The sequence below is a fragment of the Amblyomma maculatum genome, chromosome 1 (genome assembly GCF_055883805.1).
Source record: "Amblyomma maculatum isolate TAMU_Amacu chromosome 1, ASM5588380v1, whole genome shotgun sequence".
Lineage (NCBI taxonomy): Eukaryota > Metazoa > Arthropoda > Arachnida > Ixodida > Ixodidae > Amblyomma > Amblyomma maculatum.
The window spans coordinates 353,358,668-353,382,882 of record NC_139344.1 but is presented as its reverse complement, the minus strand read 5'-3'; the positions used below and the strand labels follow the sequence as shown (position 1 = coordinate 353,382,882).

The window sequence follows — 24,215 nt, the reverse complement described above, 5'->3', positions numbered from 1 at the left end:
CCCCAATATATTCAAAAACAAAATAAATTAGAGATATCAAATCATTAAGCAGTTTCATCTCTCGTGGAATCACCCAGGATAAAACAATTAGTGATAGGTAATGATAAGATATTTAGAGATAGATAATTATTGATATGCAGTTAGTAAAAACGTCGCAGCTGCATTAATGCTGTAGCATTCTCCCAATGTAGTTACTGCAGTTACATTCAAGTTTTTCTTATGTTCACCGGCGTTAAGCGAGAGAAGAGAAAGACCGCTGAGAGTGGGCCCCAGGGCAGGCGTAATGGGCGCCTGGTGCCAGAGTTCATCTTGAGGTCAGGTGCACGTAATAAAGCTCATTTTTTGGTGCGAAAGCCTCACTACCCCATGTAGAGCAAAGGTCACCATGCCGGGCACAGCCCGCAACTGCGCATGTGCCCCATCGTCTACTTCTTTTCTTCTGGCTTTGTTTTCTTCTTGTCGTCGAAAGCAAGGCTCGGGGCTTTTCTCTCGGCGGGAGGCCGGCGAGCGTCATGGGCGAGCGTGATGTGCACGGACGAAGACGGAAGCAGTGCCTGCAGGGATGTCTTAGGCGTATTTGCGATAGTTGCTGCCACGCGAGGAGCAATGCTTGTTGGGCCGCCGTTAGCGCTGTGACCCTATCGCTTCTCCTATTCGCGCCGCAGTGTGTTTTGTCTTGCCGCGGTAAAGCTCTGACCCTTGCTTTGTTTACACGATGTTGTTTCTTTTCATTTTGCTTTTTTAGTTTATTCAGAATAAACCGGTGTTTTTAAGAGAGACTGGATTTGTCACTCGTCTGGCGAGACCATGGCTCGCGGACCCGTTTTCTGAAAGCGAGGCCGTTAGTGTTTAAAAGTAAAGTTTGTTTTTGAGGTATAAATAATCGCTAACATTACCGGCAATATGCCATGTTTTAGGGGCACTAATAAGTGAAAGTGGTGGTAGTGAATCAAATGATACATTTTGGTCTGCAGAAAATATACTACGCTGGCACTCAATAGCGATTTCTTCATTTCCAGATAAAGTTGCAGTACTTTGTAGCCTGGGAGAACCTCATTACTCAAGTGCGGATAAAAAGATCTACACCGCACTGCGGTTTTCACTTCATTTCTTAGATATCAATGTAACAATTCTGCCAAAAGCGAAATTCTTCGAAATATTTTTTTTGTTGATTTCCTGTATTGTTTAGTTTTTCTAACGCCTCGAAAGCGTTTTGCTGAATATGCGGAATGTTGCACCCCGAGAGATAAATGTTTTACTAATTATGTGCAAACCATTTTCCTTAACACTACACGTCGTAACCATTGCTTCGAGCACCTTGTCGCCAGAGTTCCCTCTCTGTCTATCTAAGGCACACTAGCTCAATAGCGATTCTCAATTTATTCTTTTAGGAATGACGTGTAAGCGTATAGTTCTTGCTGTTCTTGCGCGCACAGGTGGGCCCAATAGAAAACGAGAGTTATGGGACAGCCTTTCGCAGGTCGCCTCAGCGTCTCGACAGCTGGTATTCTCGCTTTGTGACTACAGTCCAGGGTCTCCAGGAAACATTAGAGATCTTGCGCCGCACTATGAGACAATCAGTCTGTCTGGAACATCGTTTCGGTAATACTCCTGTAACTCTTTCGGTGCTTACCGCGGTATCAGAGCAAACAGTTTCATCAACTGTATTCTTTTGTTGCAGATACAATTACTAGAGGGAATTTCAGCAGGCGACCTTGTGTAATACTCCTGTGATCTTTAGGTCTGGAACTGCCGTGCAAAACAACACACAGTGAGGTGAGTACTTTAAAGAGCGGTCACTACTTACAGCGGCAAAAGCTTGCAGGCCTGGTTCTAAAGAAAACTCTTTTTCCTCGTTTTCTCTGAAGCAAATTCAAAACAACGGATATATCCGGGCAGACTGTAAAACAATTATCACGTCGACGTTGATTACTGCGCATAAAAATGTGAAAAGCAATTTATTTGAGTGTCCTTTCTTGTAGAATGAAACAATTTGCCTCAGTGTTGCAAGGGTATCTGAAAATCGACTGGTCAGAATTCGAATGCACATTTGTTTTCCAGGCCACCTGTGGTTACCTTGATAGATATGGTTGTAACTCTAGTTCTCGTCTTTATTATTACTGTTATTACCAGCACACGAGCCTCAAATGTTCATAACGCTCTTATCACTTAATTCATGCCCTTGTGTTTTCAGTAGTCTGGCAAATAAATGAACTATATTAACATTTTAATAGTTATTAAAACATTTCTTGCAACATGTGACGGGAAATTATCTCAATTTTCAGGTGTAATTCTGCAATCTGAAGCGGCAAAGCAGAAATGAAGTCGAGCTGTGCGTACATGTATGCGTGCCTTAAGGGCCTGGAATCAGCCAACAGTGCGGAAGTATGATCGCCGTAATGTAAAAAAAAAACTAGGGGTGGCCGGGAGGGTGGAATTCTTCGTTAGAATTCATGGAAATCAGCTGCAACACGAGGGAGCTAGGCGTTGCCTGTATCGCTGAGTAGCACCTGGGAGTAGCACCTTTTCACGTGTAAGATTGATATTTGAAGAAGGGAGGAGGAGAACAAGGCTTTAGCAACTGCAAAACATGATATGCTGGCGAGCACGAAAAATCGTTAATGGCGACGATTATGCACCAGTTACCGGTGGCTGTGGTTGTAAGAGGGCGTACATGTCAATGTCATCATAGTCTAATGGTTGCGCTGAGAAAGGCTATATCTTCAAGAAGCGGCCTGGGTGTAAGGTTGTTTATTGCTGTGCTGATTTTCAGGACTTAAGAGGACATACTTGAGAGTTCATGACACCGTCGGCAAGAACAAGATGTGACAGACATGATTTTCCTCTTTTTTTTTTTCTATTACGATAGGCCACGCTGGCGAAACGGAGTTGAGAAAAAATAAAGAAAGCAAATACACCAGCACGCGAAAAGCTTTGCTTGGAATGCGAACCTTCTGAAGTGAGCAGCCCTCTCTTAGGTGGGAACATGATGAAAGGGGCAACACGCTAAGCACGTGTGCTCTACTGGCTGACATTTCTTTTCTGCTTCTTTTTTTCTTTGCGAACTGATATTGTGACTGGCATCAGGGCGTGTATCCTCGCGATCGGAACAGTCTAGCGACGCCCTACCTTCGTGCGCGTGGGCGAAATGAAAAGTGTTGCACGCTTATCGCCGCTATAAGGCGCCGACCCGCCGTTTAATTTGTCGACGTTCGCGCTGTATTATTATATAGCACGGCGGTTGCACACGTTAGGATTTGAAGTACTAGTTCGCAATAAGAAGATTTATTTTCAAGCTTCCGCTTTGTTCACTTGCAACAAATAGTTGCCGGTTAAAAGCGCAATGACAAATAAATGAGCACAGCTTATGCTTTTCAGTGTAGAGCATCACTGAGGGCTTCAGCGTCATTTATACAGAAGTCTGGAAATGTTAGTTAATGAGTACCGTTAAAGACCATAATACAGTTAGCCAACCGCCTACAGTGCATCGTTTTCATATAGCACAGAATAAATTACAGGGTCAAATTTTGTTCCAACTATGCCGCGATGAAAAAGCTTGGTAAGAATACTCGTTCGCTTACTTGTTTCAGTGCATTGGAGCTCGATCTTGCTGCCTTCCTCTCGCCTGTGGCCACCATAGCGTGATATGTGACGTCGTCGATACTATTTGTAAAGGCGTGAGCCGACCGGGGAACTGAGTGTTTGTGGAAGGACAAGAGCAAATCACTCCGCAGTGCAGCAGGAGGCTAATCGTGTAATAAACTGTTCACGTTTGAGCACTCAGTGCATCTGAGAAGTTTACAAGATTACATCATTATCTTCGAATATTGCACGGTTCCTTGCAAATTCAAATTGACTTGATAGAATTGATAGTTAAGTGCAGACAATATCGCACTCATGCCTCTCGACCATCCAAGCTCCAAGTGGACTTTGCTCCAAAGCCGAAAAACATTGTATTTCTTCAAGTATTTTAAGTGTGAACCATTGCTGTTAAGAAGACGTGTTTGATCGCAGAGTACCAGCTAGTCGATCAGCAAGATTAATACCAAGCTAGAGGCAACTCCTGCCGGAAGACCCCACATAAGAAACATTCAACTTCAATGCCGGCCTGTGAGGCATGAAGAAGAAGCCTTGCCTGACCGCTCCGATCACTGCATTAAAAACCAACCGCGCCTCGATGCCTGAGTGCGTAGTTTAGAACGACCTAACGCAGTAGAGCGGTCGTTGCCCAAATTGTTTACATTATTTCGCCTGCTAGGTGAAATGTCCCATAGCGACTCTGACTATGAAGAACGTTCTTAAATTCTGGTGGTCAATCTGCCATCGGGGACTTGTTAAAAATATAACAACAAAAAAACGCCTGGCCATTATTTGTGCAAGAGTTTGCGAGCACATCATTTACAAAAGAAAAAAAATCAGAAAAAAAAGACGCAGGACCAGTAGGAGACACATACTTACAATGTCTATGGATTTACAACTGTTTATTAGCAGCTGAACCATGTATTTACAGTCACATTCCTTGCCTAGGCGGACATACAGTCGCATGTATCACAGTCCGGTCGTCATTACAAACCTGAAAAAAAAAAAAATGCCACCTTCTTTTTTTGTGGTAATGACAGACGGATCACTGATGTAAACATGTTTGTTTTCTTTATTTAAAACGTTTCTAACAGTTCCCGCTAGGGTCTGGACTTTCCGCGGCCGATAATAGTACTCTTGTGAAATAACGCTGAGTAATTCTGGCACTCTCTCACATGTATGGCCAGGTTGCTCAGTGTGCCAGAATGAAACGTCCGGCCCTGTTCTCCGAGGAGCTGGTTCGAGCACTATCCCGTCTTCCCTAAATAAAATTTTCCTCTGGAGGTAGGAATAGAATACTCAACCCCACAGCGCACTTTGTGAACTTCGTTTGGTGTTTTGTTTTGAAGGCAGGCTCTCCCTGAAAGTCGGAGATGCGGACGCACAGACTGGAAAGTTTGCGCGGGCCGAAACAAACAAATTCTCACCAAATTTCTGGGAAACCGTTTTCAGCTCATGAGAAATTCCGTGGTATTAGGGAATGACTTCACAATTTCTCGTCTTATCTGTGGGGGCTCGATATTGGCAGGTGGCTTTTTCATTATTCCCCCAAGGTTTCAGCGACCTCCACTGGCAACGAGGAAGTAAGACCAGAAGCTTCCAGTCGGAGCACCTGCTCCGCAAGAGTGCGCTGCACAGCATGCGGGCAACTTTGACTCAGCACATTTGAGAAACATAGGTTGGCAATGCCGCGTTTCACCATCTTCGAGTAAGCGGAAGCTTGAGACAAAAGCGCCTTCGTGGAGCGTACTTCCAACAAATATGTCCATTAGCTAAAAACGAGTTCTAAATCTAGAAACTTAATGGTTTTGTCAGAGGGTAAGTGTTTGGTAAAAAACATGTTCATGGAACAGTCACTAAACACTTTTTAAATCTGGTCCACCAGAGGGGTTTGCTGGTCAATTGATAAGTTTATGATGATTAAAAAGCCATCCACATATCTAAGCACTTTTACAATGCGCGCGTCGTGAAGTGACGAATTAAACTTAGCCAAAAAAACACGTTCCACAGCATAGGTGCAACACTCGAACCTATAGAGATGCCTTGCTTTTTTACAGCATATTTGTCACCATGCTGTAAGATAGTGGACCTTATGTACACGCACAGCCGTTCTAGGCAGGAATCGAGTGCTATTCCGCATTTGTTCTGGAAAGCAACGACTCCGCTGTCCTTGAACGAATAGAGCACTGCTTTTAGAAGCTCATGCTGCGGTATCGAATAGAACAGGTCCTTGAGACCGAGAAAGAAGCATTGGTGCTGGAAAAACCGTCCCTGAGGCTCTCCACCAGAGATAACGAGCTCCGCGGACTGCAAAAGGATCAGGCAGAACAAGTCCTCCTAAGAAACATTGCAAAAAGCCTGACACCATCTTCTGCCAAGAGCCCTCTTCAGTCACGATGACAGTAAAAAAATTGATCAACTTGGGAGTCTTTGCTGTGAAAAAGAGACAAAAGCCGTTTTGTTCACATTTGCGTATCTCACTTCCCAACCTGGTTAAATTGAGCTAATTGAGCAGACGCAGGGCTAGAGTCTCCGCCTTATGAGGTTTTAAACCTGACTGCTTAAACTTCTGGATCGCTTCGACAGAGAGTGCCAGAATTGTTCTGCGTTCAGGCACGAGCGGTCACTGCTAGAAGCGTTTTTAATAAATAAGAACGAACATATTTGCATGAGTTATCCGCCTTTCATTATTATGGAAAACGAGCGTCATTTTTTATTAGGTTTGTAATGATGTCCGGACAGTGATACATGCGTCTGTATGTGCGCCTGTGCAAGGAATGTGACCATAAATACCTGGTTGGGCTGATAATAGAGTCCGGCGATGGTGTAAGCGTGTGTCTCCTACTAAACCTGCGTCCTTTTTGCGCGTTTTTTTTTTTTTGAGAATGTACCCAATCGCCCAGCAATTCACGCTTCTGAACTAAATCATGTCGTTCCAGATAAACTGCCGCTACCTCGGCGGAAGCCTACTGAGAAACCGCGAGCGTTTCATACCCGATACAGGATTTCCTGGCAGTCTAGCGAAAAGCGAAACCTCGGAGCATCCGTAGGTGCATCATTCCAAAGCCAGTATATACAGCTGGCCGCCTAGCGGCTTGTAATTCAGCACGCCGTAGTTTGTGTAGTTCCACCCTTATGGAAGTTTGTCACTTCGAGATGTGCCTTCTAAACCGTTTTGGGCCAGACACATGTGTTGTATTTACTGTCTAAGAGTAAAGTTTGTTGTTGAGGCATAAATATTAGCTACCAATTACTGGCAACGTGCCATGTTTTATAAGGATTAATAATGGAAAGCAGGGGGGGGGGGGGGTTGAAGTGATGCATTTTAATGCGCAGAAAGAGATTCTACGCTGGCACTGAGTGGCAATCTCTCCATTTCCAGAGAATGTTCCTTCACATTGTAGACAGGCAAACCCGCATTACTTAAGTGCCGTTAAAAACGCAGAACTTCATACCGCACTGCCTTTTTCACTAAATTTCTTAGATATCAATGTAACCATTCTGCCAAGGGCGAAATTCTTCGAAATATTCTTTTTGTTGTTTTCCTCTATTGTTTCTTTATTGTGTCGTTTTCCTAACGCCGCGAGGGCGTTTTTCTGAATATGCGGAATGCTGCACCCCAAGCGATAAATGTTTTAATATTTTGTATATACCATCTTTCTCAACACTGCACGTTGCAAATATTGCTTCGAAAGCCTTCTCGTCGGCGTTTTCTCCCTGCCTATATAAGGTACACTCAATAGCGATTCTCAATTCATTCTTTTATGAATGACGTGTATAGTCCTTGCAGTTCCTGGGCGCACAGGTGGGCCCAACAGAGAAGAGTTATGGGACAGGGTGGGTTGCCTTCCGTGGGTCGCCTCAGCGTTTGCACAGCTGGTCTTCTCCCTTTGGGACTACATGACCGAGAGTGTACAGTCCCCAAGAAACACTAATGATTTTGCGCCTCTCAGTGAGACTATCCGTTTGCATACAACGTTCGTTTCGATAAGACTTCTGTAATTCACTCGGTCCATACCGCGATATAAGAGGAGACAGTTTCATCAACTGTATCTTTTGTTGCAGATGCAAATTAGCCTACCAGAAAGAATTTGAACGGGTGACTTTGTGCAATACTCCTGTGCTCTTTTTATCTGGAGCTGCCGTGCAAAAGAACACACAGAGAGGTGAGTACTTTGGAGAGGAATCAGTACTGCACAACGATGAAAGCTTACAGGCCTGGTATTCAAGAAAACGCTTGTTCCTTATTTTCAGTCAAGCAAATACAAAACAACGGATTAATTCAGGCAGACTATAAGAAATAATAGCGTCGACGTTTATTAGAGAGCATAAAATGTGAAAAAAAAAACAATTTATCTGTTTGTCCTTTCGTTTAGAATGAGGCTATTTGCCTCAGTGTTGCAAGGGAATCTGAAACTCGGCTTGTCAGAATTCCAATGCACAATTTTCATTCCAGGCCACCTGCGGTTACCTTGACAGCTATGGTTGTGACTCTAGTTCTTGTCGTTATTGTTACTGTGACTACCTGCACACCAGCCTCAGGGGTATGTGGCACTCTTTTCACTTAATTTATACCCTGGTGGTTCCAGTAGTCTCGCAAATAACTCAACTATCTTAATTTTACAATAACGCTTAAACGCTTTCTTATAATATTTTCCTGGAAATGTATCGTCATTTTTGGGTATTCTTCAAACTGCAGCTGCAAGGGAGAAATAGAATCGCACTGTGCGTATTTATGCGCGAATAAGCGTCTGGAATCAGCCATCAATGCGGAAGCATGATCGCCGTAATGTCAAAAAAAAAAAAGCTACAGGAGAGGGACAGGGGCGATTTGCCCTTAGAATTCATGGAGATCAGCTGCAACACGAGTAAGCTAGACTTTTGCCTGTATCGCTTAGTAGCACCTAGGGGGCACCACAGATAAGATTGACATTATGAAGAAAGAAGGAGGAGAACAGGGCTTTAGCAGGTAGAAAGCATGATATTCTCGCTAGCACGAAAAATCGTCAATGGGGACGATCATGCGGCAGTTATCAGAGGCTTTGTTTGGAAGATGGCGGCACATGCAAATGCCATCATAGTCTAATGGTTGCGCTGAGAAAGCGCATCGGCAAGAACCGGCCTGGGTGTGAGGTTGTTTATTGCTGTGCTGATTTTCAGAACTTCATAAGACACACTTTAGAGTTCATGGCTCCGTCGTTGCAAAGGGCAAGCCTCCTCGAATGCTATTTCTGTTTTAGAGTGCCTTCAAGCTTCCACAGTATAACCAGCCTGTACTTGGTCATTAGCTGGAAGCTCTCACTGGATGAATTTGCAAAACTATTTGGTGCAGAATAATTTTAGACTAAATCTCCGGGCACACACACAGCCCCACTGCACTGAAATGTCCATGTCTCTACGGCCCATTACGCGGGAAGGCCAGCTGGTGATGGTAGCCTGGCCAGCCGGTCCTGCAAAGGGTCTCTGAGCCCCAAAGATCATGAGGCGTTCCGGGCCCAGGGGGCTGGCCTGCCGGGCAGAAAGTTCGAATGTGGAGATGTTTGACATGGGGTTCGAGACAGAGGGTACGGGCTTGTGCAGTAGACAAGATGTTTAAGGGGCATTAACGGGATGTGTCTGAAGAGGTCTCCATATAGTGGCACATATTGTTCCTTTGAATGAAATAAGTTAAAGGAATGGAGTGGGGTGTACAGCTGCCAAGTAGCAACGTTATAGGCACTGTTAGGCTCTATGGGTAGTGTGAATGCTTTACATAGATGTCTTTAGAGGTATCTGTTAACTTGGGATCCACGTGATGCATTTTAGGTATGTGAGAACCTGCTGTGGTGTTCCCTGCACCTGTTCCGCACTAGCAGTTCCTAACGCTGTGTTTCTGATCTGGAAGCATACCGTGCAGAGAAGGTTTTGTAGGATGTCGGTAGAGGCGAGATAAACAAAAATTAAATGCAGTAAACGTCGACAATTTTAAGATGCAGATAGCCGATTAGTTGTGTCGAAAATGTGTGCTTTAAAAACATGATGCTAGCTGGAAGTGTTAATAAAATATTGCTTCGCATTCGCTGTTTGGAGATGTCACAACAAAAATCAGAGGCAGTTCAAGGACGATTTCTTTAAAACAAAACAAACGTACTTATACATGCTCTTTTCTTTGCTCATGTTGTCGCTTTCTATTACTAATTTGTTACCCTTATGTTAGGTCTAGCTTTCCTTTTTCACGCGCGCTGAATGTAAGGCGCCTATTCTTCTTTTGTAAGCGTTTGATGTAGGAGTGCTTGGTTGTGTCAGATTATGATATTTGTTATTAACGCTTTCCAAGAATTACTTGTACAGACACCAGTATCACCGAGGCTTTTTTTTCTTTGAATGTAACGACATGGTACGTATACGCATTATTCGCGGGGAAGCATAAATGTAGAAGTCTCTGAAGGCTACTTTTGCTTAGGCCTTTGCAGTCTTGGAGCTGAAAAAAATTTTGTGCAAGCATATTTTAGGCTGATGATTATACATCAACCAAAGGATCGTCGACTGTGATCCAAAATTTGTTCTGATTCACTTCCATTCATTTCAGTCCAGAATTGTTAACTTTTGTTTATTTCAATAGGATATGGTGGAAGGAAGATTGAACGATACACATGGATGGAATGGCACACATGTATGCCGCTTTAACTGTTATGATTCTGTGAGTTTTACATTTTGCTTTCTAATGCACGATATCGATAAAAAATCACAGTGAGCTGAAGGACCCTTGATATGGTAACATCTGCGGTCCTACACTGCGTCTGCTTTGAACTAGGAGATAATATATGTAAAAATTAGACTTTTCGCTCTCGTTCTGCATTTGTTAAGCCCATCCTATCCGAATATGATTTAGGTCGCATAGCTGGAAACACGAACACCCTCACGGAATTGTATGACCTTTAAATATAGGGCAGGGTGGTAAGCATAACCAAGGCGTGAAAAAAAAAATGGCCTAAGGTAATAAACACCTTGGTTTTATTTTAACATCATAAGCATGGTTTTATATTCCCAAAATTAAGCCTATTGTAACGCTTCTGAAGTGCAATAATTAGACCGCCTTCCAGTCATACCTACTTACGCAGAACTTGTCCTTACTGCACAACAAGGTCAGGTGTTCGGGAGCCATGTGTAGGTGCATTGGCTCCCTTGGTGTAGGTATAGGGAATTATGCAACCTCTTAAGCCGAGCCAGTGGGCACAGGTGCTGTCTCCGCGTAGCGCGTAAGGTGATCCACAGCCGTGATGATCCAATGGTTTCCCCGGTCAGAGAGAGGCAGGGGACCATATAAGTCGATGCCGACTTCTTCGAATGGTGTGGCGGGAAAGGTAAGGGGTTGTAGGTGGCCAGGAGGTCGAGAAGTCAGCCGTTTGCGATGTTGGCACAGGGGGTAGGAAGCGACGTATTTAGCTACACTGTAGGACAGGCCAGGCCAGAAGAACCGTCTCTTCACGCGGTCGTAGGTTTTCTGAAAACCTATGTGACCTACCGTAGCGTCATCGTGTAGAGCCGCTAGGATACTTGGGCGAAGCACACGCGGGAAGAGTGAGATCCAGCGGGTTCCCTCAGGGCGATACACGTAGCGGAGTAGGATGTCATCTTCGAGCTTGAAGTTGCGTAACTGTCGGCAGAGCCTAGCATTGGGTGGGTTCAAAGCGCCATTAAGGCGGTCGATGATGGTACGGAAATAGGTGTCAGCTAGTTGCTGCGAGCGGAGAGCGTGTTTGTTGTCAGAGGTGTCAAACGAAACTGCTGTGATATGCGTCGGAAGCAGAGAGAATCGGCTCTGGTCAGAGGAGGAAATACATTGCGTAGAAAAACTGCAGGTCGATGGCGAAAGTGGGCAGCGAGGAAGCGCGTCGGCATCTTGATAGTGGCGACCCGATTTATAAACGACGTCGAACAGGTACTCTTGTAGGCGTAGAATCCAACGACCAAGTCGGCCTGTCAAAGTTTTCAGCGAAGACAACAAGCAAAGAGCATGGTGACCGGTCACAACTGTGAAGTGGCGACCATATAGATAAGGACGAAATTTCTGAACCGCCTAGACGACGGCAAGACATTCCTGCTCGGTAATGGTATAATTTTGCTCAGCTGGAGTCATGGTCCGGCTGGCGAAGGCAATCACTTTTTGACGGGAAGTTGCGTCGCGCTGTAGAAGTACAGCACCGAGACCGCGACCACTGGCATCAGTGTGCAGGATGGTTGGAGCGGTGTCGCTAAAGTGGGCAAGAACAGGATCCGATGTCAGGGCGTCTAACTAGATATCCCAGATGCCTTCATGTAGTTGAGGTCCATCATATGGCGTCCTCACCTTTCGTAAGCGGTAGCACAAATAAGCGTAATTGACAAAAATTGCAACCCCTGTATCAATCAAACCTTGCACCAATAATCCTTCAACGAAAACAAAAATCATATTGTACGGGCGATCAGGAGGACCTTTAGTAATTTCGCAGAGCGCAGTTTGACCTCCGGCAACTGCGTCTCTTAGTTTTCCGAATGACAGACAGGGAGAGCTGTTGCGGGACGGAGAGGAGAAACTGAGCGGCGGTATGGGGATGGGGAGCGGCGTCGAGATACATGGGCTCCACTAGGCTCGGACGAGGACACTGGAGGCGGAGAGGACCAACGAGGTAGGCTGGGAATAGACCGGTGTTGATAATATGAAGTTGAAGATAGATCACTTTCAGAGGCGTCGTAACCACGGCGCTCGTTCTGAAGGCGGCGGCGACAGAAGCGGGATATATGTCTTCTGGTGCCACAGTAATAGCAGACTGCTTGGGAGGGGCGATAAGGTGCGTAACAGGGTGAAAACAGGTTGAGCCGTCGCCATTGCATTGATGTGATTGTAGGGCGGTGCCATTCGGGGCGGCGGAACAAAAGGAGGGGGGGGGGGGGATGGTGCGACATGCACGTAAGTCGGAAACGAGCTTGTTCTTCGCGATCTCAGTCCGAACAGTCGGGTCCGCGAAGTATTGGCGGAACTGCTGCTTGAATGTGGTCCAGTTAGTGGTGTGGGGTTCGCGGTTAATAAACCAGGTTTTGGCGACCTCAATAAGGTAGAAAGAAACATTGATAAATTTTAGAGCATCGTCCCACCGGTTGTAGGCACTGGAGCGTTCATAGGTGTCCAGCCAGTCATCGACGTCTTCATCGCGACGGCTAGCGAACAGCGGCGGGTCGCGTTGTTGGTGGGCACATTTGGAGATGGTGGTGCAGCCGAGGTAGAGGGTTCCTTCCGGTTCGTGGGTACTCTCGGTAGACGTAACGATGGTGGCAGGTGGTAAACAGCGACCGGAACGTAGCTCCAGCGAGAGGCAGGGCACAAAACGGCAAGGGGATCAAGTCTCACCTGCACAACTTGTGGAAGAAGGCCAGGTCGAGACGACAAGGCAAGAGATGCACACTCAGCGCTGCGGCGCTCGGCAACCATCGCTCCACTCCGGTGGGCGTCTCTGGCGCTGAAGATGTTGCCTGCGGCTGGTTCTGTTCTGCGGCGCCCGACTTATTTCTCGTGAATATTTAAATTTTATTGTTTAGTTGTTTTTGCATAGATTTGTATAACCCACTACTGCAGTATTCCCATAAAGAGACTGCCGCATGTATAAATAAAAATATAGAGGGCTGGCAGCGTAGCCTTCGTACCTTGCCAATAAAGCCCGTCTTGACTTTAATAAAATTTCGGTTGGGGCTAGTTGGTCCATTATTCCTAAGGTAAATTGAAGCACAAATGAAAGACGAACCACAAAGAAGAGGCACAAGGACAGGCGCTAACTGAAAACTGCTTTATTCTTTATGTTAACGCATATATATATATATATATATATATATATACCCTCAGCCACCATGACACAAGCATAGCAAGACAAGGAAAAATCGACAACTCATTCAATGCAGGGCACTAAATCATTCAATGCAAATCAACAGCGCCGAGAGCACATGAACTTATATTCGGCTGCGTAAAGTGAAGTAGAAATATCGCTAATGCAGTCTTCTGCTCTTTTCTTTATGTGAAAGGCTTCCAGTGCCAACCTAGCGCGATCATTTTTGCTTCTGCCCAGAATGGACGTATCAGAAAATCGCGGTGCACACCTGCAATCAAGAAAGTGTGATACGAGATGCAAACCATTGTCATCTTTGTTTTTTATATTTCGCTCATGTTCCCTTAGTCGCTCATTAATGCAGCGGCCTGTCTGTCCGATGTAGGTCTTTCCACATGTAAGAGAGATGGCATAAACCACTTCAAAAGTGCATGGGACGTATTTGGTCTCGTGCCTGATTTGGCAACCATGCCTTCCATCACTTGGTGCATGTGCATTCGAGGTACCCACCGCCGTCCTCGCCGCGGTACATCGCAGGCGCGTGCTGCCATCCCAATGATGGTGCCAAATCCACACTACTCAGCTCTGCCCATGACTGTCATCATTAGTGATACCTTTTGTCAACGGGTCTTCGTTGCCTTGAGTGGTAGCAGTCACCATGAGGTTTACAAATGTGTAAGCCCACACAACTGGGAAGACGATCGCAAACTCAAGAACGGAATATTCTTTTTGAGCGACATCACCAGTCTGTGCATTGAAAACGACGAGTCGGACCTGGAATACCTTTAAGACCACATTTTCTTAAGTATGCCGCCACCCCACCGGTCGCAAGCTTCGAGCAGAACAGCGTCTTCGGTGGCGAGTGCAACTGGTCGGTAGAACTTTCATGACTTATATGAGGATGGCACGGCTCGTTAAACCAGATATGATATTCACGTAGTGCACTGCTTTGGCCGCGAGCACTCTGAAGCAGACGCTCTTTTTGACCATCCGTGTACTTGCCTACATCGTCGCTTTCATTAACTGCTTTCACCATCGAGGATAAGCCTTCCGAGCAGCGGTGAAATCGTTAAAATTCTTTTCTGCTAAATATCCTCGGCGCCACTTGCGCAGCTGCACATCCTCGGGCACTCTACCGACAAGCCCCCTATTTCAACACCGGTGCAACTATAATCCAGGCGACAGAAAATGGCTCATGTTTATTCCACGCAACCTCCGCTACAATATTTGTGCCCGTCATCATGCTGACTAGCAATGTGCTCTTGCCGGCGTAGAGAAAACATTCGAGCGCCTTTGTCAGATATATTACTGGAGGGCCATGTACAATTTTGTACGTCACTACTTTGCTCCTGTACCGCCTGTCAACCGCAGAGGACGCCTATTTGCTACCTGGCTGGCCCTCTGCAGTATTACCTTGTCCTGCACGCCCTTTTGATCTCGTGGGCATTGATCTTTAAGTGCCGTTCCCACGCAGTGCCGCCTGTAATTGATTTGTTATGGTCGCTGTCGATCACCTGGCCCGTTACGCGGAGGTTGCCATACTACCATCTGCGACAGCATGATACGTCACTCATTTCATACTCCACCATTTTGTTCTCCTCCCAGGTAGCACAGAATGTGGGGCCCCAGTAAGACCGATTTAGACAAGTGGGGCTGGGGCAACCATCATAAAACCTGCATAGGTCCCCGATGGGGTAATTATGGGCAAGCCCTATTTGGCCTGCCCATATTGCCCAACTAGATAGGAGGCGCAGGAGCTAATGAATAATTATATTGTGTTAAACGTCCTGCCGTTTTTTTAAAGACCTGCGCTACGGTCATGTGGGCATTATTTATTACGAGGTACCTTTATAACCAACCTTTCCGACCACTGCGATATTCAGTAGCACGTTATTGAAAGGGGGGTTTTGCATTTGTTGACTGTGATAAATTGATAAATTTCTGCATGCTGTTCTTAATGAATGTGAATAAGACATTTTCCATTTACACAGTGCACGGGTGTAGTCACGTTTATGATGAAGATGGCACTTACGTATTTAATCGCAATGGAGGCAATAAACCAGCATTCTCAGGCGGATCCTGTCGTCGCTGACGCTGCGGCATGTGGAGCTAAATAATTTGCAACTTCGCGTTGACGGCGTCCTTTTTCGTGGATTGAAAGAGAGAAACTAGGATTCAGTGATCTAGAATATCGAGCTTTGTAAAGAACCATTTTCACAATATTGTATATGGAGTTTCTTTATGTCACTGAGCATGATGAATAGTCCGTTATAAGGAATACAAATTGACAATGGGTGATGAGTTGAAAAGAGAAGTGATGTGCATTCAATATTACTCCTTAGCTCGTTGGGAGAATTTTCGAGCGAAATTATTTTGCGTGAAGGCACCCTTTCTAATCAATATGTGCAGTACGCGTGCGCAGTTTCTGCATCAGTGAACTGTTTTTAATGCACAAATTCAGTATATTACAAAACAATAAATATTTTAGTAAATGCTAGAGGTCAGTTTGCTCTTTGCATGCGATTATGTTTTATACATCACCAAGTGGAAGCACATCAAGGAACGGCAGTTGTCTTGGGGATTCTGCAGCCATGGTCAATCGTCCTTGCTTCGATATGTATGGTACGGTTGAAAATAGTTCCCGAAAAGAAAGAAGGCAATAATATTTTTTGTATTTTCTCATTTCGAAAGTGATCCCCAAAGATTACACCGCGAGTGCGCCTAAAATATATACATGCTTACAAAGTATAATTATTGCGTGCACGCGAATCGGCAACGCCGTATGTTGTTTATACTAAAGACAGCTTCGAACACAATTTTCCAGTAAAAAAAAAGAAAAATAAGGTTATTGTTACTATAACCCCTTCAGGCGCTGCGTCCACATTAGTGGATGCGACCCAATTCATTATATCTTCGCACGGAGTGCGAATTTCTGTCTTTGAATTTGGCACCCATAACATTTGGACACGCCGTGTCAAGTACGTGGCGCCATCTCATGTTGCTATAGCAAAATGTGCTCGTAAACATTGAGTAAATATGGACGTCGCGGCGTTTAACGGCGGGACGAATCTGTAGTTCTTATTTTTGCATGCCTATTTCTAAACCAGTGCCTAAAATACTATTTATTGTAATGAATGTGTCAATGTGGGAACTTAGATTATTGCATGCCAGATCTCATTACCTTAGACATAGAAAATATGTGTCGCGCTTACAAATGTGGACACGACCTCTTAATGCCGAAATTGTTAGTCGCACATTCTCTCCGCGTCGCTTCAATATTTTGTGCACGAGCGGAACGTAATACGCTGTTTGCGTGCAGGTGTCCCAATCTTGAAGGCGTCAAGGTATTCTCAGCGGAAAGCATTTATTCATGCCTAATGATTAGTTAGAAAATGCAGAAAACGTTGCAATGTTTTCATTCATGTAGCAGCTTCGAGGCGCCATGTCCACATATGTGTACGCGAATAAAATATAAACACATTTGCATAATCTTTTATATTTGAATTCTGCCTGGCCTACTGATCATGAATGGAGCTAAACAAATTTTCTTTCAGAAATTTTAATTGGTGCCTAAAGGGAACAGTTGAAAATTGCTTTTCAGAGGAATGTTGCTCTACGTGTTTCGGAATATTTTCTTCTTGCATAAAAAAAATGGATGTACACCTAATGATTCAAAGTACTAGTTCGGAAGAAACTGTTTACAGATATAAAAACGCAGCGACATTTAAATCAGCACAGTTTAAGCTTTTCAGTGTAAAGCATCACTCAAGGAATAAACTTCCCTTACACACTGAATAAGTAGCATTGAAGAGCTTAACATAGTTGGCCGACAGCTCAAAATGTATCTTATTCGTATACCACACAATAAATGAAAGGCAAATATTTTTAGAACTACGCTACGATGAGAAAACTTGCTCTGACTACTGCTTTTTTTCGTTGATTCAGTGCCTTAGCAATCACGAAAGGTGCTGCCCTCCTCTCTACTGCGGTCACCACAGCATGATCTGCGAGAACTTCGATAATGTCTGTAATGGCGTGCGCCGACCAACATGGGGGAAATAAAAATCATTTGCGAAAGTACACGAAAACATTACTCGTTCAGTGGGTCAGGAGACTAATCGCATAATAAACTGTTTACGCCTGGGCACTCTATGCATCTCCGAGAAGTCTACTAGATTAGAAATGGCAGAAACTGTAGACGATGTCAGAAAAGTTCGATACTGCATGGACACACCAGCTTACCTGAAAGGTCGAAGCAGTACGCGCTTCTCCATGAGAGTAGAGACGGCGAACACACTTCTGAGCTTCATGCTGAGACTCACTGCGACACTTTTCCTTGCGGGAATAAGCAGCAGATGAAATAGAGGTGAGCCTCCAGCAAAATTCGCGCAACGCCAGAGGGAGCTAATCCTTGGCTGGGTATTTGTATTCATTGCACCTTCTGTGCTAAATTTTATCCTGATTGTTGTGCTTATGTAATTAATGTCAGTCTAGGAAACACACTACAAGAGAGAGCCACCAGAGTTGTTCCGTGCAGTTAGTCATCTTCCGGCCTGCTGTAGTGCCGGCGCGGGCAATGCGAATCGAGAAAGTTCTGAAAGAGAATCTGCAGCGGCTTGTCCCGTTTGCTAAGATGCATTGCGAGGCCTGGGTATCTTATCATAAACTCTTGTGGCTTGCCCGCTGCCTGTGAGTGATGGGGACAGGAAATGTTTATTTTAGCTGAACCAAATGAATAGTTTCGCTGTGCACTATCTCTTGATTGTTTCTTCTTCGTGGGTGCCAGTGCAGCCGGAGCGAGTGATACGATGTCGACTACGAGTGGAGCGTCCCAGCCAAGCTTTAATCGAACACAACTCAGCAACAGAGTGGTGAAATCTCCTCAAAGGAGGCCCTTCGGCCAATGGGCTACGCCTGTGCTAATAAAATCGTGGTGAATACAAAATTCAGGGTAGATGGCAAAATTTACGCATCGGTAATGTCGGTATCAAGACCGAAAATCTTAAGAGTGCTTAATACGACCTCATTAGAAACAATGTCACTCCTACACGTTTCTTTCACTGCAGCTCTACGAGCTATTAGTTTTTATTATCGCATTGTGCAATTTGGACCCAGCAAAGTGACTTTGCGCTGGCTTTCCAGAGGCGGTTTTGATTCTGGTTTCATTCCAACCTTATAAGGCACGTGGCCAGCCCGTCTGCAAACTCACCTTGTTATGGGATTTACTGACTTCGCACACCCTGTGAAGAGGCACACCATTATCTGGACGAATCAAAAGTTTTTCTCATGTTTTGACAAATGAGAGAATTTCCTGATAGCATCGGGCTTTCCTACGCACGTGGACACTTATGCTGTCACAATAAAAATATGTGTAAATGTACGCAACTTTATGCGATAGAGCGAAGCATTCTAAACAGAAATAGAGGTAGAAAGGTCAAGCTATGTGATGAAATAAAATTTTTGAAACCGCAGTTGAAAATTATGCTAAGCGTTTGACTTGGCATTAAGAATATTATGCTTAATGAACTGTTTTGAGTCAGGCGTCTGCCAAGCGTAGTTTGAAATGTGGTGTGTTCCCGATGGCTAAAATAATGAAACGTCATAGCATACACAAATTTATTACATGTTCTTCCCTCAATTCTTGCATCTTTGCCTCTCTTCCCTCACTACGTCTGCCCTCCCTTGCCCTCGCTCTTATAAGTGTCTGCGCCAATCCTGCCTCATTTTCATCACAGCGAGCGAATTCCTTGTGATATTTGGGTGAGGACGCCCTGCTAAATGCGATCATGTCTGAGTACGAGGTTCTTAGATACCGAATTGAATTCATGCTAACAGTATCTAGGCGTGCTATAGGTGTATTATCTGCTATTAGTCTTATTCAGAATAACAATATTTTATAAGGTTGTTTATTGCCGCTGGGTATAAAGCAATGTGTAATAAAATGTATTAAATGAAAGAGTGAAGGTTGGTCAATCCAATGAAGTCTAAGAGGAACGATGATGTGGCCCCTGCGTCCAAGCAGTATAAAATGACTGGAAGTTCTGAGAGAGACCCAGTGCTGCCAGGTGCCAAATTCTCGTCAGCTTCGGTGCTGGTTAAACCTACAACAAATGGTTAATTTCCCCAGTATTTAGGGAGTGGCAGATAGGACACTCTGGCTGTAGATATAGGAATCGAAAGCGAGGCAGCGTTCGAGTGACAAAAGGAGTTAGGGCAACCCCAACCCGGATACTCCCAAGCGCAACTTCTTTAGAGCAGGTAAGAGCACGTGTGCGGTGCTAGAGGGGTTCCCTTCTTGTAGGAAGGAGGGTAGCATCATCCATACTGAGGAGACGTGGAATTGATGAGTAGGGTTGCCAGGCGGGTTGCAGAATCTGCAGTGCTCTGTAAGCTGATTACTTCACGTGGGATCCACTGAATTCAAATACTTTACTTGATGCGACAAGCCAGCCGATGTATACTCTGACAGATTTCTGGGCTGTGATTGACGCGTCGGTATAGGCGTGTTATTTGAAGGACGTCGGGGCAGATGACAATTTTTGCTATAGCCCGAACGGTATCGGCGGCTACAGAGGAAAGCTCATCTTGGACAGCAGCTAGCTCAGAACAGAAAAATAGAGTATCTGCGAATTGAAGTATGAATGTCATTAAGTCTTGGAGAAACAGTAAATTGCCGTTGTCATTTCGTATCCCATAGTGCTGGTATCTACTTGATTGAGCCGCTGGGCAGCGGGTATCTTGTTCCGTGATCCTTTCACGAAGCGACGATGCCACATAAGATGAGGTTGGTCGATGAAGATCCGTAGCTTTGTTGTCGTTTAGCTGAACAAAATCCCATGCATGAAAAGTGCCAGTGGGGGCGACAGTCTGGTATGCGATGAAGCATAGGCCCAGAGTGCTCGCGGTGAGTGAGAAAGGTTCGCCTTAAGACTATGAGCATCACGTGTACATCCCTGCGGCACCAGCTTATTTAATGCGTTGAGCTGAGCATTCTCTTGAAGTGCCACAATCGGAGTGATGCGGGGAAGGTAAGTGTTGGTTCTTATAGCCTCTCTACTGACGGCTTCCAGACGATCCCATTGAGCGCTGGTCAAGTGCTAAAATTTTGTTTCATATATGAGGCATAATTTCAGAACCGTTGTCACCCACTGTCATGCGGCGTTAGAGTGAGCACCACCGCATTTAGCAGCAATACATCGGATTAGCACAAGATCTGCATCGCCTGCTTTAGCCTGAGAAAGACAGGCGGGGCCCGTTTTCGACTGATGGATCGACAAGCTCGGAATTTTTAATGTCGGACTTTCCTGGGTTTCCAGACAGTTGGAGATAAATTGGCATCGCAGCTTCTTTACTAAATACCCAGCGGGTGGCGACCGATGTGATGGCAGTTTTTCTCGTGGAAAGCTGTGAGCCCACAGATTGAGCATATTTGGTAGCAATATACAAGGCTGGCATTAGGGCCACCGTTGGAGTCAACAGGTCACTGTGTATACTCCACACCGTGACATTGTAACAATACACACTCCGACGCAGTCGTACAGTTCGCCGGCAGCGGCACACTCACAGGACAATCAGAGTCCAGCCTCAGCGTCGTCGTTCTTCACTACTGCCGCCCCCCCCCCCCCCCCCCTCGCAGGAGAAGCACTGTTCTGGTACGTATACTACACAAATGAGCTCGAATTATAGTGTTTAAGACGTGCGACATGCACAACTTCTGAGTGAGGTGTTGTGAAAGGAGACTTGGGGTGCATAATCTGGTAGGTGACATCAATGAGTTGCCACACGACGCGGCAGCGAACCACATAGCGATGCAGATGTTTCTCTCACATGCCGATACGTCGGGCTGGGAGCCAGAGAAGTATGAGGGAGCCAGGAGGGTGGTAGGCGTCACGGCGCTGAAGGTCGTAACGGGGCTTTTTAGAGCGCTGAGACGCTCCAATCCAGTGACAAGAAATATGGCGGACGCCATTATTTCGGGCGATGGCATCAGAAGCGTAAGTGCAGGAGGAATGATCAAGAGGCAGTGAAGTATCGAAGGGAAGGAAAGGGGCGCGGCGGAAAGTAGATAGACGGGAGAGTATCTGGCTGTATCATGGCGCAAGGAGTTATAGGCGAATGTTATGAAGATAAAGAGGCGTCCCAGTCACGATGATGGTCGGAAGCATACATTGACAGCATGTCGGTCATTGTGCGATTAGGGTGCTTAGTATTGACCATTCGTTTGTTGATGGTAAGCTGTTGTGAACTTGTAACGTTTGCGCATGAGTGGAGAAGCTTGAGAAAGGAAGCAGCGCCCGCGATCGGTGAGCAGTTGACGAGGAGCACCATGAAGCGAGATGACGTCATGAAGAAGAAAGTCTGCAACGTCGGAGGCACAACTGGTGGTGATAGCCTTACTTATGTCATACCGGGTGGCGCAATCGGTTGCCACGGCAATCGATTTGTTCACGGAAGTCGACATGGGAAATGGTCCAAGCAGGTCAAGTCCAACATAAAAAACGGCTGTCGAAACTTCGAGTTGAGGTAGGGGCCCGCTAGGCTGAAGGAAAGGTGCTCTTCGGCGCTGGCACAACTCAGAAGTGGAGACATAGCTACGAGCATAGCGGTAAAGTTCAGGCCAGTAGAGTCGTCTTCGAACGTTGTCGTACGTGCGTGCCACTCCCAGGTGCTCTGCTGTAGGGGCGTCGAAAAGCTGCGCAAGAACAGTAGAGCGCAGATGCGTCGGAACGACAAGCAAAAGGTCTACACCAACTGGGCACATGTTGCGTCCGTATAATGTCTTGTTAAAGAGCCCACACATAGTGTCGGACGGAGTTTAGATGTCGTTGCGCAGGTGATTAATAATGGGGCGCTAGGGCGGGCCGCCACTCTGTTCGACGCCGATGTGGAGAAAGTCCGAGAAGGACAAAACGCAGTAGTCGACGGTATGGCCAGGCAGTTCGGGAGGATCGACGGGATGGCAGGACAAGCAGTCGGCGGTTTGATGTAAGCGGCCTGACTTGTACGCAATAATAAACACGTATTCTTGTAATCGCAAGGTCTAGCGACATAACTGGCCGGTTGGACATTATCTGGACATTAAGTGAGGACTGCCAACACAAGGCATGATGGTCAGTCACGCTGAAAGGCCTCCAAAACAAATAACGACGGAATTTGGTCAATGCCCAAACAAGTCCGATGCATTCGCGCTCCATAGTGAAGGATTATGCTCCAACGGAGTTAGCAGGCGGCTAGTATAGGCAATCACATGAGAGGGGCCATCTTGGTACTGGACAAGGATGCCGCATAAACCATGGCCACTTGCTCCGGTGCGTAGTTCTCTAGGTGCAGACGTGTCGAAGTGCAACAGAACGGGAGCTGTGAGAGCAGAAAAAGCGTTGTAAAACTCACGGCTCCAGGTGAATTCCTGTTTTTCTACAGAAGGCAGGTAAGGGGGCGCGCTGCATCTGCAAAGTTCCGAATGAAGCGGCGGAAGTGGGAGCATAGCCCGAGAAAACTTCTCACTTCACTTGAACTAAGTGGAGTAGGGAATTCGTGCACTGCACGGACATTATCAGGGTCGGGCTGCACACCAGTTGCCCACCAGTTGCACACCAGTCAACCAAATGGCCCACGATTGTAATCTGGCGACGGCCGAAGCTGCATTTTTTGGCATTCAGCTTAAGGCCGGCGCAGCGAAAGACAGCCAGGATCGTAGAAAATCGGTGAAGGTAGCTTCTGAATTTGGGAGTAAAAACAGCGTAATCTAAGTAGCACAAATACGTCGTCTATTTAAAACCACCTATCAGTAAGTCCATCATGCGCTAGAATATCGCATGGCGTGACAGAGGGCAAATGACATAACGTTGAACTGGTATAGTCTGTCAGGGGCGACAAATGCGATTTTCTCAATTTGCCAATAGCTGGAACGCATATCGATAGAAGAGAAATAGCTGGCACCATGCAAGCAGTTAAGGGCATCCTTAATTCTCGGGAGAGGGTAAACGACTTTTTTAGTTATCTGATCAAGGTGACGGTAGTCAGCACGGAATCTCGAAGTTCGACCTTCCTTAATGACTAAAATGACAGGGTACGCCCAGGTGCTGCAGGAAGGCTCAATAATATTTTTCGCCAGCATTTTGGTGATCTCCTGTATCACGTGGTGCTCAGTAAGGTCGACCTAATAAGGTCTTCAGTCAATGGGGGTGGCATCACCCGCATTGACATCATGAGTAACGACGGGTGTCCGACTCAAAGGTCGATACCCGAAATCAAATATGACGCTGTACAAAAATAAAAGGTAGGAGAGAGCACTGGCTTGCTATGGGAGCCGATACGAGGGGCCCAGAGGGAGGCACAGGCGTGCAGGCAGCAACTTCGCAGTCAGCCAAGGGAGACAGGTGAGCGAGTGCAATGACATAGTGCAAAACTTGAACGGAGCGGCTGAAGTTAAGGATGGGAACATAGATGTGGTTTCACGTGATGGTCATGACGGTGTGACGGAGGATGACATTATGGTGGAGAACATCAGTGATTGGGTGCATCAGTGATGCACCGACCAGCACATCACTTAGTTTTATTTTTGGGATGGCAGATATTGCCGTTTGGCCACGCTCATATTTACCATATTGGCATAAACAGCTCGCATTATGCGTCTTCACTTGAAAACATTTGCATAGCTTTGTTCTGCGAACTTACAAGTGGCAAACTAATCAGTCATCGTTGGCTTCAGACAGAACATGCATGTTTACTGATCCCTTCATCAATTTCAGGCGGCTGCACCGGAAAAGGTTTCTTCGCCAGATGGTATCTTGTAAATTT

General features: G+C 45.8%; 1 long non-coding RNA gene across 1 annotated transcript; it reads left to right on the top strand.

The window, feature by feature from the left end:
- The first annotated feature begins 1,577 nt into the window (after positions 1–1,577).
- Positions 1,578–17,498, top strand: LOC146207804 (uncharacterized). The gene is made up of 4 exons (XR_014703341.1): positions 1,578–1,776; positions 7,645–7,745; positions 10,181–10,258; positions 17,361–17,498. It is a non-coding gene; the product is annotated as an uncharacterized LOC146207804 (long non-coding RNA).
- The last annotated feature ends 6,717 nt before the right edge of the window (positions 17,499–24,215 follow it).